Raw genomic sequence first — 13,664 nt, 5'->3', positions numbered from 1 at the left:
GTGTTCATATCTTGCAGGTATACAAGTTTTTAAAAGATTTAAAACAACATTTTATCAAGCTGATGTTCTCCAACCTAAAGTTGTAATGCTAATTTTAAACTTACCAGAATTAGAAATTTTATTGGGAATTTATTTTTATCATTTAGTCTTCCATAACTGGACCTAAACCTTATGTTACCTTCTGCACTGGGATAAAAATGTAAATGTATTTCTAAAAGATAAGAAGAGTCTGATATGTTTAAAGGTTAATATCATGGAACAGGAAAAACATTTTGCCACTTTTCTACACAAAAGGAAAATTAAAAGCTCTCTCAGCTTTGATTCATACTTTAGGTGTAATATCATACTATGTTAACTAACATTCATATATTTATGAAGAGCCCTGCCTTACCTGAGATAAGGTTCTGCCTCCCACCTTACTACATGTTACAGAGGCTCCAAAATAAGTCAGACTTCAGTTCACTTAAAGTTATATTCAAAAGATTTTTTTATTATAAAATTACTATAATCTCAAACAGGGGATATAATATATAGCTCAGTCAAAATTTAAGATAGCTATTACACAACTAAATATTTTTTTACTGTTGTTAATTCCATTTTGTATTTTCCTTGTAAACTCTGTAACTGTTGACTGATTAAGTTTTTACACAGGTACTGCTTCAATAACAATCTAAATTAATTTGAGATAAAAAGCAATCACCTATAGGACAGATAATATAGACCCCAGTTTAATAAAAGTTGGTAAATATCTATGAAGTCATAGACATTAAAGTTAAAACCCAGTACTCTTACTCTGTGACTGGTGAAACTGACTTGCTGTATGTTTAAGATCAAAACTTAAAGATTGAGATTAAAATAAAGGGGTCAAGAGAATCAATATTTGGCTCTTGCCCTCAGAGTCAGCCTAAACCCAGGGAACAAGAGAATTTCTCTAAGAAGCTTTGCAACTCTGGGCCACACAAGCTTCAGATCAGGGAGATTAATGAGACCACTAGAGGATAAGAAGCCAATCAGTGCATCTGCTACAGAGGAGGGTCCTTGGGAAAGGGAGATATTCCTAGTTCTTCCAAAGGAAGCCACCTCATCAAGGAGACCCTACCAGGTGAATGGCACTAAAGGAGATATGAAGCTGCTCTCAAGTTCCCCAAGAGTGAATCCTGTGGGAATTCAGCTGTCTCTTAACAGCAGATAGGAAGAAGGTCAATTTGACCAGCTTGATCTTAAACACCTAGCAAAACAGTTAAAACCAAAACAGTCATTTGTTGACATTTTAAAAACTAAAAAATAGTTATTTTAATGTAACTTGGAATGTACACTTGTGTTAGCACCCCCAAAATAAGTAGAACTAAAGGTAACAAAAAAGATTCTTAAACAACAATGCCTGATAATTATCAAAAGAAATTGCCAGTTATGTTTTTAGACAGTTTTAGGCCTACAGATCTTTCTAAATTCTGATATAGGTAGACTTAATCAATGTTTGCTAGTATGATTCTCTAACCCTGAGTAACAAAAATAAAAGGATCTGTACTAAACAAAAATATCATGTCAGTAAAAAGATATTTTACAAATATCAGATAACAGTAAGTAACTTAACTAAATGTTGTGTTTACATTCCTGATAACCTCAACAGTGTTAAGGTTTACAATTAAGGCCTTATCTTCTCCTGCCTTGTTAGACATTGTTAGGCCTTTTTATGTAAACAAAGTCTCAGCTCTTCCACCTCCTGGTAAGAGATTATTAATTTCTATTAACTTCATGATATTCATTGACATGTTCCAGATGCTATATATTTTGTACTCATGGTTTTCTGTTTCTTTCATAGAATAAGACTTTTACCCCTAGAAAGACCCTATTTTTAAAAAGAACTTTTTACTGCTTTACCTCACCCCATGTTGCCCCCTGTCAGCTTGAAGCAGCAAGAGTGGTCATCGCCCTTTTTCCTTACAGCAGTAAAAAGTCCCTAAAATAGGAGAAGTAATAATAAAATTATTTAAAAGACAGTCAATATAGATAGGTAAGTTGGGTTAAATCACAAAAATAAGGGCCAATTTGGGTCTGGAAATGTGGAGGCAAATGACCACTGAGAAATTAAAATGTTAATGTTTCAGAACCCTTCCTCTGCCCCTACCAAGAACCTGCTCCTGTTCTAAACTGTTGTTAAGTTTCTCTAACAGGTTCAACTTATATGAGAACCAGCTCCAAGAGACTACTAATTTCCAACACCCATTTCAGTCAGAAGACTATGTCTACATCAAATTGATCCAGAAAGGACTAAAACCCAGCTGATATGGAAGGGACCTTACTCATAACATGGACTCATCACATCTGAGTTAAGACAACAGAAAAATAGACAGACCTCAGAGACCCCAACAACTGTCTAAAGATAAGACTGAAAAAATGTGAATCATGTTTTTTCTCTTACACTACTAATGAATCAATGATTTGATTGAGTATAAAAAACCAGTGGGGAATGTAATGGGCTGACAGATCTGTCTCCATGAGAATGTTATAGGCCAGACTCTAAGGGAAATGACTAAACAGACTCCATTTTGCTCTGAGAATACATGTTATGTAGGAAATAAATTCTCCCACGGGAACACCCTGCCTCTGTGCCCATCATCAGTTACTTAGTGTGACATGTTTAACAATAAAGAATGATAATTCCTATGTAAAGAAACATTGCTCTCTTTTGAACCCTATTGCTCCAAAACAATGTACTATGTGAATGGTGATTGTGTGGATGTTAGTAACCATTCTTTAGTTTGTACCTAGGTAAGGGTCATTTTGACCCACTTCCCCTTCTGTTGATGATCTCATGATGTTAATGTGTAATTTTGAATCATTGCAACAGACACTTATGATTAATGTGATTTTTGGTATAAGAACCCTGTGGTCGGGGCTGTTCTCCAAATAGCCATTTTTGGGGCATTGTGTGAGACAGTCAGCTGGCCAACTTAGTAAATACTATCAAATTTGGACTTTTCACTGGTGATTGGTCGGTTCTTAAGTTGCACCCCATATAAAAACTTAAGCTGTCACTATTTGTTGATGACATGATTCTATATTTAGAGAATCCAAAACATTCCTCCAGAAAACTTCTAGACCTCATCAATAAATTAAGCACAATAGCAGGCTATAAAATCAACATGCATAAATCTAAAGCATTTTTATATGCAAGTGACAAAACATCTAAAAGGGAAATGAGGAAAACAACTTCATTGGCAATAGCCTCAAAAAAAAAATAAAATACTTGGGAATCAAACTAACCAAAGAGGGAAAAGATCTCTACAATGAAAACTACAAAACATTGAAGAAAGAAATTGAGGAAGACCTTAGAAGATGGAAAGATCTCCCATGCTCTTGGATAGGCAGAATTAATATTGTTAAAATGTCCATACTACCTCAAATGCTATAAATGCAATTCCAATTAAAATCACAATGATGTACCTTACAGAAATAGAGCAAGCAATCATGAAATTCATCTGGAAGAATAAGAAACCCAGAATATTTAAAGGAATCCTTAGGAGAAAGAAAGAAACAGGGAGTATTGCAATACCAGAACTTCAACAACACTACAAAGAAATAGTAACAAAAACAGCATGGTATTGGTACCAAAATAGACAGGTAAATCAATGGTACAGAATAAAGGACATGGACACAAACCCAAATAAATACAATTTTTTCATACTAGACAAATTTGCCAAAGATATGCAGTGGAGAAAAGATAGCCTCTTCAACAAATGGTGCTGGAAAAACTGGAAATACATAAGCAACAGAATGAAACTAAACCCCTATCTCTCACCCTGCACAAAAATCAACTCAAAATGGATCAAGAACCTTGAAATGAGACCAGAGACCTTGCATCTTATAAAAGAAAAAGTAGGTCCAAATCTTCAACTTGTTGGCTTAGGATCAGACTTCCTTAACAGGACTCCCATAGCACAAGAAATAAAAGCAAGAATCAATAACTGGGATAGATTCAAACTAAATAGCTTTCTCTCAGCAAAGGAAATGATCAGCAATGCGAAGAAAGAATCTACAGAGTGGGAGAATATCTTTGCCACTCATACTTCAGATAGAGCAGTAATTTCCAGAATATATAAAGAACTCAAAAAACTCTACCTGAAGAATACAAATAACCCAATCACCAAGTGGGCTAAGGACATGAACAGATGCTTCACAGAAGAAGATCTACAAGCAATCAACAAACATATGAAAAAATGGTCAACATCTTTAGTAATAAGAGAAATGCAAATCAAAATTACATTAAGATTCCATCTCATCCCAATTAGAATGGTAATTATCAAGAATACAAGCAACAGTAGGTGTTGGAGAGGATGTAGGGAAAAAGGTACACTGATATATTGCTGGTGGGGCTGCAAATTAGTGCAGCCACTCTGGAAAGCAGTGTGGAGATTCCTTAGAAAATTTGGAATGGACACACAATTTGACCCAGCTATCCCACTCCTCGGCCTATACCAAAGGACTTAAAATCAGCATACTAAAGAGATACAGCCACATCAATGTTCATAGCTGCTCAATTCACAATAACCAGATTGTGGAACCACCCTAGATGTCCTTCAATTGATAAATGGATACAGAAACTGTGGTGTATATATGTACAATGGAATATTACCCAGCTATAAAGAATAAAAAGTTATGGCATTTTCAGCAAATGGATGAAATTGGAGAATATCATGCTAAGTGAGATAAGCCAATCTCAAAAAACCAAAGGACAACTGATCTCACTGATAAGCAGATGCTGACACATAAAAGGGGTTGGGGTACAAGAATGGAGGAAGGAGGGAGTGTATAGAGGAAAAAGAGGGGTGGAAGGGGTTGGGGGAAAGGAAAAAGTAACAGAATGAATCAAACATTATTACCCTAAGTAAATGTATGATTATGCAAATGGTATGCTGTTACTCCATGTACAAACAAAACAACATGTATCCCATTTGTTTATAATAAAAATAAAATAAATTTTAAAAAATTAAGCACAAATATGTACATCAATGGAAATTCAAAATTCAAAGCACTGTTTCTATTGAATGTGTAATGTTTTTGTAAAATGGTAACATCAAAAAATTGTAAGCTGAACACACATAATTAGAGGACCATCTGATTTCTGCCTTTACTGGGTTCTTTCCTATTCCTTCTGGATGTGTCCCTGGATTTTAACCCCCAAAATACAAACATTCAAAGAGTTTGATTCTTCTTATTAATAATCTCATTTTCAAGAAACTCTTTTCCATGGCATTCTTGCATTTAATCTCACTGAGCAGCATAACAGACTAGAAATGTATGGTAAGTAATACTGTCACTATTTTTACAACAGTTAAGTGAGTCTCAGAGGAATTAAGCAACTTATCCAAGGACACACAGGTGAATGTGAATATTGTCAGCATTCAAACTTGAGTTTTGACTTCTAATCCCTTGTGCATTGACCAGGTGTCCTGAACTTCAAAAATAATGCTAAATTAGAATTATACTTTACATAGGATTATCAGAAAAAGAAAATAAAAATATGAGCAACCAGCTAAATCTGAAATTTAGATAAACAATTAATAGATTTTCAATACAAGTTTGTCCCATGACACATGTAATTGGATGTCCTATATTTTATCTGGCAACTCTAAACGTGGGAGAAATCAATCAGAGCAGGTGCATGAGGTAATCTTTATCCTGTGGTATGGGAATTTGTGCTATAAGTCTTGCAACTCATATTTAACCCATACATACATAATCACTAGTTGGCCTCCTGAAATTTGTTTTGGATAATCAGCCTAGGATATTCAGATGTTATAGGAATATTCAGATAATTCCACAAGACAGAGGGGCAAAAGTATAAGAAAAAGTTACTGGTTATATGGATGAAGGCTTCCCTTTTCACTCCATGTCGCACTCATCTCAGACTATTGATTTCTGCAAAGTGTTAAAGAGAAAACACCAGTATTGCAGCATTCGTAAGGACAGTTTAGGACTACAGCATGCACTTGCTTTTCTGCACTGGGAAGTGGCATGGAAAGTAAAGTCTTTATAAAAATTTTCAATTTGAATCCAGGCATGGTAACATATACTCGAGAAAGGAGGATGGCAAGTTGAAGGCCATCCTAAGATACTTAGCAAGATGCAGCTTCCATATTTTTACAAAAGCACTGGTAATATAGGTCAGTGGTAAATCACCCCTGGCTTCAATCTCCAATACCACAAAAAAAAATTTAAAAAGAAAATTACAAGTTGGTTTAAAACAAAAAGGTATACAGATCAGTTGGTACATTCTACCTTCTTCCAAAAATGAACCAAATAAGCCCCAGTGTAGAATCATGTAACAAACAAATAAGAGTCATGAATAGCAGAAAACTGGACACAACATGAGGGACCCAACATCTGCCTTGTGTTTGTGGTTCTTTATCTGAAGAACTGCATGAATCCTCTGGTTATCTATTCCCTTTCTTTTCTATCTGTAACTGTTATGCATTAGGGAAGTTAGTGTGTCAAGATCTCTTGGGGATAATTTGATGAATGGGAATTGACCTGATTGGACTCTTTTTCAATATCCTGGTAATACTGAAAAAAATCTTCCACCTATTTCTTGGTAAAAAGCTCAGGTTCCACAAAACTGAGGAGACAGTGGAGCTCTTAGAGGCTATTTTGGATAGGAGTTCCAGTCTACAGGATACTGAAAACCACTGAGAAATAGAATATGTAAATAAATGCAATTAAAATTCTCTAACATTGGGAAGCAAAGCTGAGTTACTCATGACAATATTTATTGAAATGCAGAGTGGCATGATTTAATGGAATGCGTTAAGTCACAAGAAATCAGGAGGCTCAAGTTAAAGTGGTACTCTGTTTAATGTAGGAGATAGTATCTCTTCAGTTTCAACTAAAAGAAGGGGATATTAATCTGTAAAGAAGACACTGTCATAGGAATGTAAGTAACATCACTTTGTGAACTCTGAGTATTACACAATTATTCACTATGGTTATTATTATTCAATCTATGTAAGGATTCAAAAATGTTATGACCCACAAGAGCAGTTAACTCGGGCATCTGAGTAAACACATACACACAAGGAGTTTGAAAAGCCAGAGTTACAGCTTCAGGCCTCTCTGCTACAAGCAAGAAACAAAATGTACACTAACAAAATATCTGTTTATAAAAGTTTGCAGTACATCAGATGAAAGACATTTATTTCTGGATGTTTCTTGACATTCTGCCATAAGAAATCCAATAAAGAAAGGACTTCTTTAATTTTTTTGAGAAACAGGGCAGGGAATGTTGCTCACTGGAAGACCACTTGCCTAGCATGCATGAAACTCTGAGTCAATCACCAGCATCACCACAAAAAAAAAATAATGGAAAAACATTTAGAAAAAGATAAGGACACCAATAACAGGAGAGACAAATGAAGGAAGAAAAACAACAATAAAAATATTAGGCCAACTAAGGTCAACCTCTGAACTGACACAAGAGCTTATACCAGGAGAATTTAATAATACAGAAAAATTGAAAAGTCATATCCTATTTATATATATTATTTTAAATATTAAAGTACAAACTTATGGCAAATCAAGGGTCCCTACAAAGGAGGAAAAGAGGACACCAGAGAGAATGTCCTACCAGAAGGGGATAAAAATGTTTGAAACTAATAAAAACAGATTACATCTTCAATAAGACTCTAAAAACTGCAACATCTAGGCCATTAAATATAGAATTTGGATCTAAGATTTTCCACTAAATAAACTCAAAGTTAAGTGATTTATTATAGAATGAGGACCAAATTTCAATAATCATCTCAGAAATTACCAAGTGTGTTCTCATGAGTGAGCAAACTTTCCCCAGGTAAAAAAGGAGAATGTAGTTCACATTCCACTGGTTTCTCAGCAAAAAAGGGCAGCACTAGGTTACAAAGATGTATCTCACCTACTTTGCCAGAATGATACAAGGGATTGAGAGAAGGGAATGAAATCAAGGGTATCATAACAAAAAAATATGACAGATGAGAGATTGGAGGCAATGTTCTATAATAAATTGGTCTTTTCATGAGTCCATGTGAATGGTCAAAATTTTTGACTAGGCTAATGGGGGGATGGTAAGGTATATCTAATACATCTGCAACTGCAGGCAGAACTATAAGATCATTTTTGCCAGGAAATTAAAGACACTCAAAAGATAGTTGAAACATCTCAAAAAAATGTATTTTATTGGAGTAGGGTCTAGGTCATTTGATAACTGAATTTTAGTAAATATTATCTCCTATATAAAAGAGAAAGGAAAAGTAATTAGCCATATTCAATACTACTTTTGTCATTACCCCTAAACCACCCAAACAGGTTCATTTAGCCCTGCAGAAATGTGTCTAAAAACATATCAACTTAGTTGACTATGTACAGACATAAACTACATGTTTTCAAAGGGGAGTTAGAGGGGAGAAAGAACAATGAATACATGGAATATAAGATTTTTAAGCCTGTGAAACCATTATGTGTGATACTATAATGGTGAATACATGTTAATACCAGTTTTTCCAAACTCAAATTATGTGCAATAGCAAAAGTGATTCCATAAATTATGTACTCTGGGTTATTCTGATGTGTCAATGCAGGTTCATTAGTTTTAACATCTATCTTCAGGGAGATGCTGAGAATGGGGGGAGCATTTCGTAAAGGGGAAGAGGACATATGGAAACTCTCTATACCTTCTACTCAACTTTGTTGGAAACCTAACTTGCTCTAAAAATAAAGTTAATTAAAAAATTAGGAGGGTGTTATAAAAACTAAGACTATCCTTTGGGTTTACCTCTGAAAGTGTCTTATACAGCAGAGAACTTTGGTTTTTCAACCTGTGAGCTTCATTCACAACAAGAATACTCCACATAAATCTGTGAGAGAAAATCCAAACATTCATTTTCCGGTAGTTCAAACACATTTCTCACAACCACATCTTACTACAAAATTGTGATTTGTTAGAAAGACTAACAGTAATCCCACTCTGTTAGAAATATACCTGGAATCATGATCTTCCTACCTCAGAGGTTACCAAGTGCTTTTTTTCCTTTTACCAATATGAGAAAAATCTATGCAGGAAATAAGGGGCCAGAGACAGAAAATAAAAGGATACATTTATAATCTTGAACTATGTACCAGACATTGTGCTTGTGGCTTTATGTGTTATTTAACCAAAAGAATAATATAAGCAACCATAATTGTGCCAAAAAGGAGATTAAAATTCAGAAAGGTTAGGTAAATAGGTTGAGATCATAAAGGTAGAGCTAAGATTCAAACCCATAAGGAAAATCAAGAGACTTTAAAATGGAGGGGTGGTGAACAGGATCACAGATAAGTTCAGGAAGATGCTGCCACTGGACTTGTTAGCATAGAGGTCATTCCTGGCTACTGCCAGAGTATGTTTTGTAGTATAGTAGGTTATGACAGCAATTTCTCAAGAAGATCAGTCATAAAATTATATTTTAAAGAGATGCTATTGGTGGAAAGCTGTTAAAAACAATCCAAAATATGGAAAAGGACTGGATGATATTCTAAGATGTAATATATATAATGTAGCAAAAAATTGAAAAATAAACTAAATATCCAATAATAGGTGATAAAGTGATAAATACTATGCTGAAAAAAATACTTGTATAATAACTAAAAGATTTAAATATTGAATATCCTTTTTAAAAATGTGAAAACCATGCAAAAGACAATAAAGTATAAGTTATGCGATTTTTAACTTCTAATTTTGTGTGTAACATTATGGAATTCCACTGCATTGTTTTTGTACGTGTAAAACTAAGTAGGTCAAGCAAAACAGTGGATAAAGAATAACAATTCCTGAAAAATTCATATAAAGATCTGAGTAGAGGTTGGCCTACAAAAAGGAAGGCTTCTTCCTTTAAGGCTACAGAAAAAATTCAGAGGAACAGAGATGCCTACTGCCATTTACCTAATGAGAGTGGTGCAGGTGAAGAGTGATTTGGAGGTCCAAAGAGAGGGTAGGAAGTCCAAGGAGAGCACTGGGAAGAGGAAGCAGGGGATGCATTTAAGGATTAAAAGGAGATAGGGTCCAAGTGAGGTTGGACAGTGGTTATGACATAGGTGCTGAGTGTCCATACTATAGTACCATTCAAAGTAGATTAGATTCTATTCCTTTGGAAGGACTAGACACAGGTTTTTATAAACATGAACATCTAAAAATGTTTATTCAATGCAGAAGGCCAAGTGAGGTGGATTTGGTTCAATGAATGAAGATGGGCTGAATAATCCATCAAAGGAAATTATTTTCTAAATGTACAATATAGTAATGGAGAAACATAACCTTAACAAATATACTGAAAGAATATACCTATGTTGCGGGATTCTTACTATAAGTCAACATTATAAATATCCCTTTGTTACTAAGTTTCTTTACTCCACTCAGAATTGCATTCAGAACAGATTGAGATATAAAATGTATTTCTGCAGAATAACGTGACACTCCAGTGCATCTAGATACTTAGAGAAGCTCTCTTAGAAAGAAGAGCCATGTCACCAAGTGCTGGATTTGAATGTCTGCTCAAATGTCTGCTCTGCCTTACTGGGATAACAGATCTGTTAATTTCCTCATTAGTAAAATGAATGATAATACATGCCTATTAGGGTTTTCATAAAATCTAAATGGAACAATTTATATAAAGTATGCAAGAACATTTATGTACTGATTTTATTATCTTTTGAGACTTGCCATATATTAACTTGTATTATGGATATCTTTATACTACTTATCCCTCTAATGGCTCATGAGGTAGATCAATGTTTTACTTTCCTGGTTTTTACCAGTAACTCTCAACAGTTCCTTTTCATGGAGAGATTTCAAAAAAGTTAAGCTGACAGACCCACACCAAGGCACATTATTATAAAAATACCTAACATACAAAATAAAGACAGAATTTTAAAGGCCGTGAGAGAAAAGAATCAAATTACATTCAGAGGGAAAACAATAAGAATATCAGCAGATTTTTCAATCCAGACCCTAAAAGCTAGAAGGGCCTGGAACAACATATACCAAGCCCTGAAAGAAAACGGATGCCAACCAAGAATCTTATACCCAGCAAAACTTACCTTCTAATATGACAATGAAATAAGATCCTTCCATGATAAACAAAAGCTAAAGGAATTTACAAAAAGAAAACCAGCATTACAGAACACTCTCAGCAAAATATTCCATGAGGAAGAGATGAAAAACAACGATGCAAATCAGCAACAGGAGGCGCTAGCCTAAAGGAATAGCCAAATAAAGGAGAAACCAAATCATGTCAAAAACAAATATGAGTCAATTGACTGGGAATACAAATCATATCACAATAATAACCCTGAATGTTAATGGCCTGAATTCATCAATCAAAAGACACAGACTGGCAGATTGGATTAAAAAGAAAAATCCAACAATATGCTGCCTGCAAGAGACTCATCTCATAGAAAGAGACACCCATAGACTAAAGGTGAAAGGATGGGGAAAAACATACCATGCACACGGACACAGCAAAAAAGCTGGAGTATCCATCCTCATCTCAGATAATGTGGACTTCAAACCAAAACTAGTCAGAAGGGATAAAGAAGGACATTACATGCTGCTTAAGGGAAGCATAAATCAGCAAGACATAACAATCATAAATATCTATGCCCCAAACATTGGCTCATCCACGTACATCAAACAAATCCTTCTCAATTCCAGAAATCAAATAGACCACAACACAATAATACTAGGCGATTTTAACACACCTCTCTCACCACTGGATAGATCGTCCAAACAAAAATTGAATAAAGAAACTATAGATCTCAACAACACAATCAGCAATTTAGACTTAACGGACATATAGAATATACCATCCAACAAAGAATGAATACACTTTCTTCTCAGCAGCACATGGATCCTTCTCTAAAATAGACCATATTTTATGCCACAAAGCTACTGTTAGCAAATACAAGAAGATAGAGATACTACCTTGTACTCTATCAGATCATAATGGATTGAAATTAGAAATAATTGACAGAATAAAAAACAGAAACTTCTCCAATACCTGGAGACTAAATAATACACTATTATATGATGAATGGATAACAGAAGACATCAGGAGGGAAATAAAAAAATTCTTAGAAGTAAACGAGAACAAAGACACATCATATCAAAATCTCTGGGACACTATGAAAGCAGTACTTAGAGGAAGATTTATTTCATGGGGTGCATTCAAAAAAAGAAGTAGAAATCAACAAATAAACGACTTAACACTACAGCTCAAAGCGCTAGAAAAAGAAGAGCAGACCAATACCAAAAGTAGTAGAAGACAGGAAATAGTTAAAATCAGAGCCGAAATCAACGAAATCGAAACAAAAGAAACAATTGGAAAAATTAACAAAATAAATAGTTGGTTCTTTGAAAAAATAAATAAAATTGATAAACCCTTAGCCACACTAACAAAGAGAAAGAGGGAGAAAACTCAAATTACTAAAATTCGGAATGAACAAGGAAACATCACAACAGACACGAGTGAAATACAAAACATAATTAGAAGCTATTTTGAAAATCTATACTCCAACAAAACAGAAAACCTCGAAGACATCAACAAATTTCTAGAGACATATGAATTACCTAAACTGAACAAGGAGGACATACACAACTTAAATAAACCAATTTCAAGCAATGAAATAGAAGAGGTCATCAAAAGCCTACCAACAAAGAAAAGTCCAGGACCAGATGGGTTCTCAGCCGAGTTCTACAAAACCTTTAAAGAAGAGCTCATTCCAATACTCCTCAAACTATTCCATGAAATAGAAGAGGAGGGAACCCTCCCAAACTCGTTCTATGAAGCCGATATCACCCTGATACCTAAACCAGACAGAGACACATCGAGGAAAGAAAATTTCAGACCAATATCCTTAATGAACATCGACGCAAAAATTCTCAACAAACTTTTAGCAAATCGCACACAAATATATATTAAAAAGATAGTGCACCACGATCAAGTGGGTTTTATCCCAGGGATGCAAGGTTGGTTCAACATCCAGAAATTAATAAATGTCATTCACCATATCAACAGACTTAAAGTTAAGAATCACATGATTATTTCAATAGATACAGAAAAAGCATTCGATAAAATACAGCATCCCGTCATGCTCAAAACACTAGAAAAAATTGGGGTAGTGGGAACATTCCTAAACATTATAAAGGCAATCTACGCTAAGCCCATGGCTAATATCATTCTAAATGGTGAAAAACTGAAAGTGATCCCCCTAAAAACTGGAACAAGGCAGGGATGCCCTCTTTCACCACTTCTATTCAACATCGTCCTTGAGACTCTAGCCAGAGCAATCAGACAAACCAAAGAAATTAAAGGGATACGAATAGGAAAAGAAGAACTCAAACTATCCCTGTTCGCTGATGACATGATTATATATTTAGAGGAACATGGAAATTCCACCAGAAAACTTTTAGAACTCATAAGTGAATTCAGTAAAGTAGCAGGTTACAAGATCAATGCTCATAAATCCAATGCATTTTTATACATAAGTGATGAATCTTCAGAAAGAGAAATTAGGAAAACTACCCCATTCAAAATAGCATCGAAAAAAATAAAATACTTGGGAATCAATCTCACAAAAGAGGTGAAAGACCTCTACAATGA

This window comes from Sciurus carolinensis, unplaced genomic scaffold (assembly GCF_902686445.1).
Source record: "Sciurus carolinensis unplaced genomic scaffold, mSciCar1.2, whole genome shotgun sequence".
Lineage (NCBI taxonomy): Eukaryota > Metazoa > Chordata > Mammalia > Rodentia > Sciuridae > Sciurus > Sciurus carolinensis.
This window is presented reverse-complemented; position numbering follows the sequence as displayed.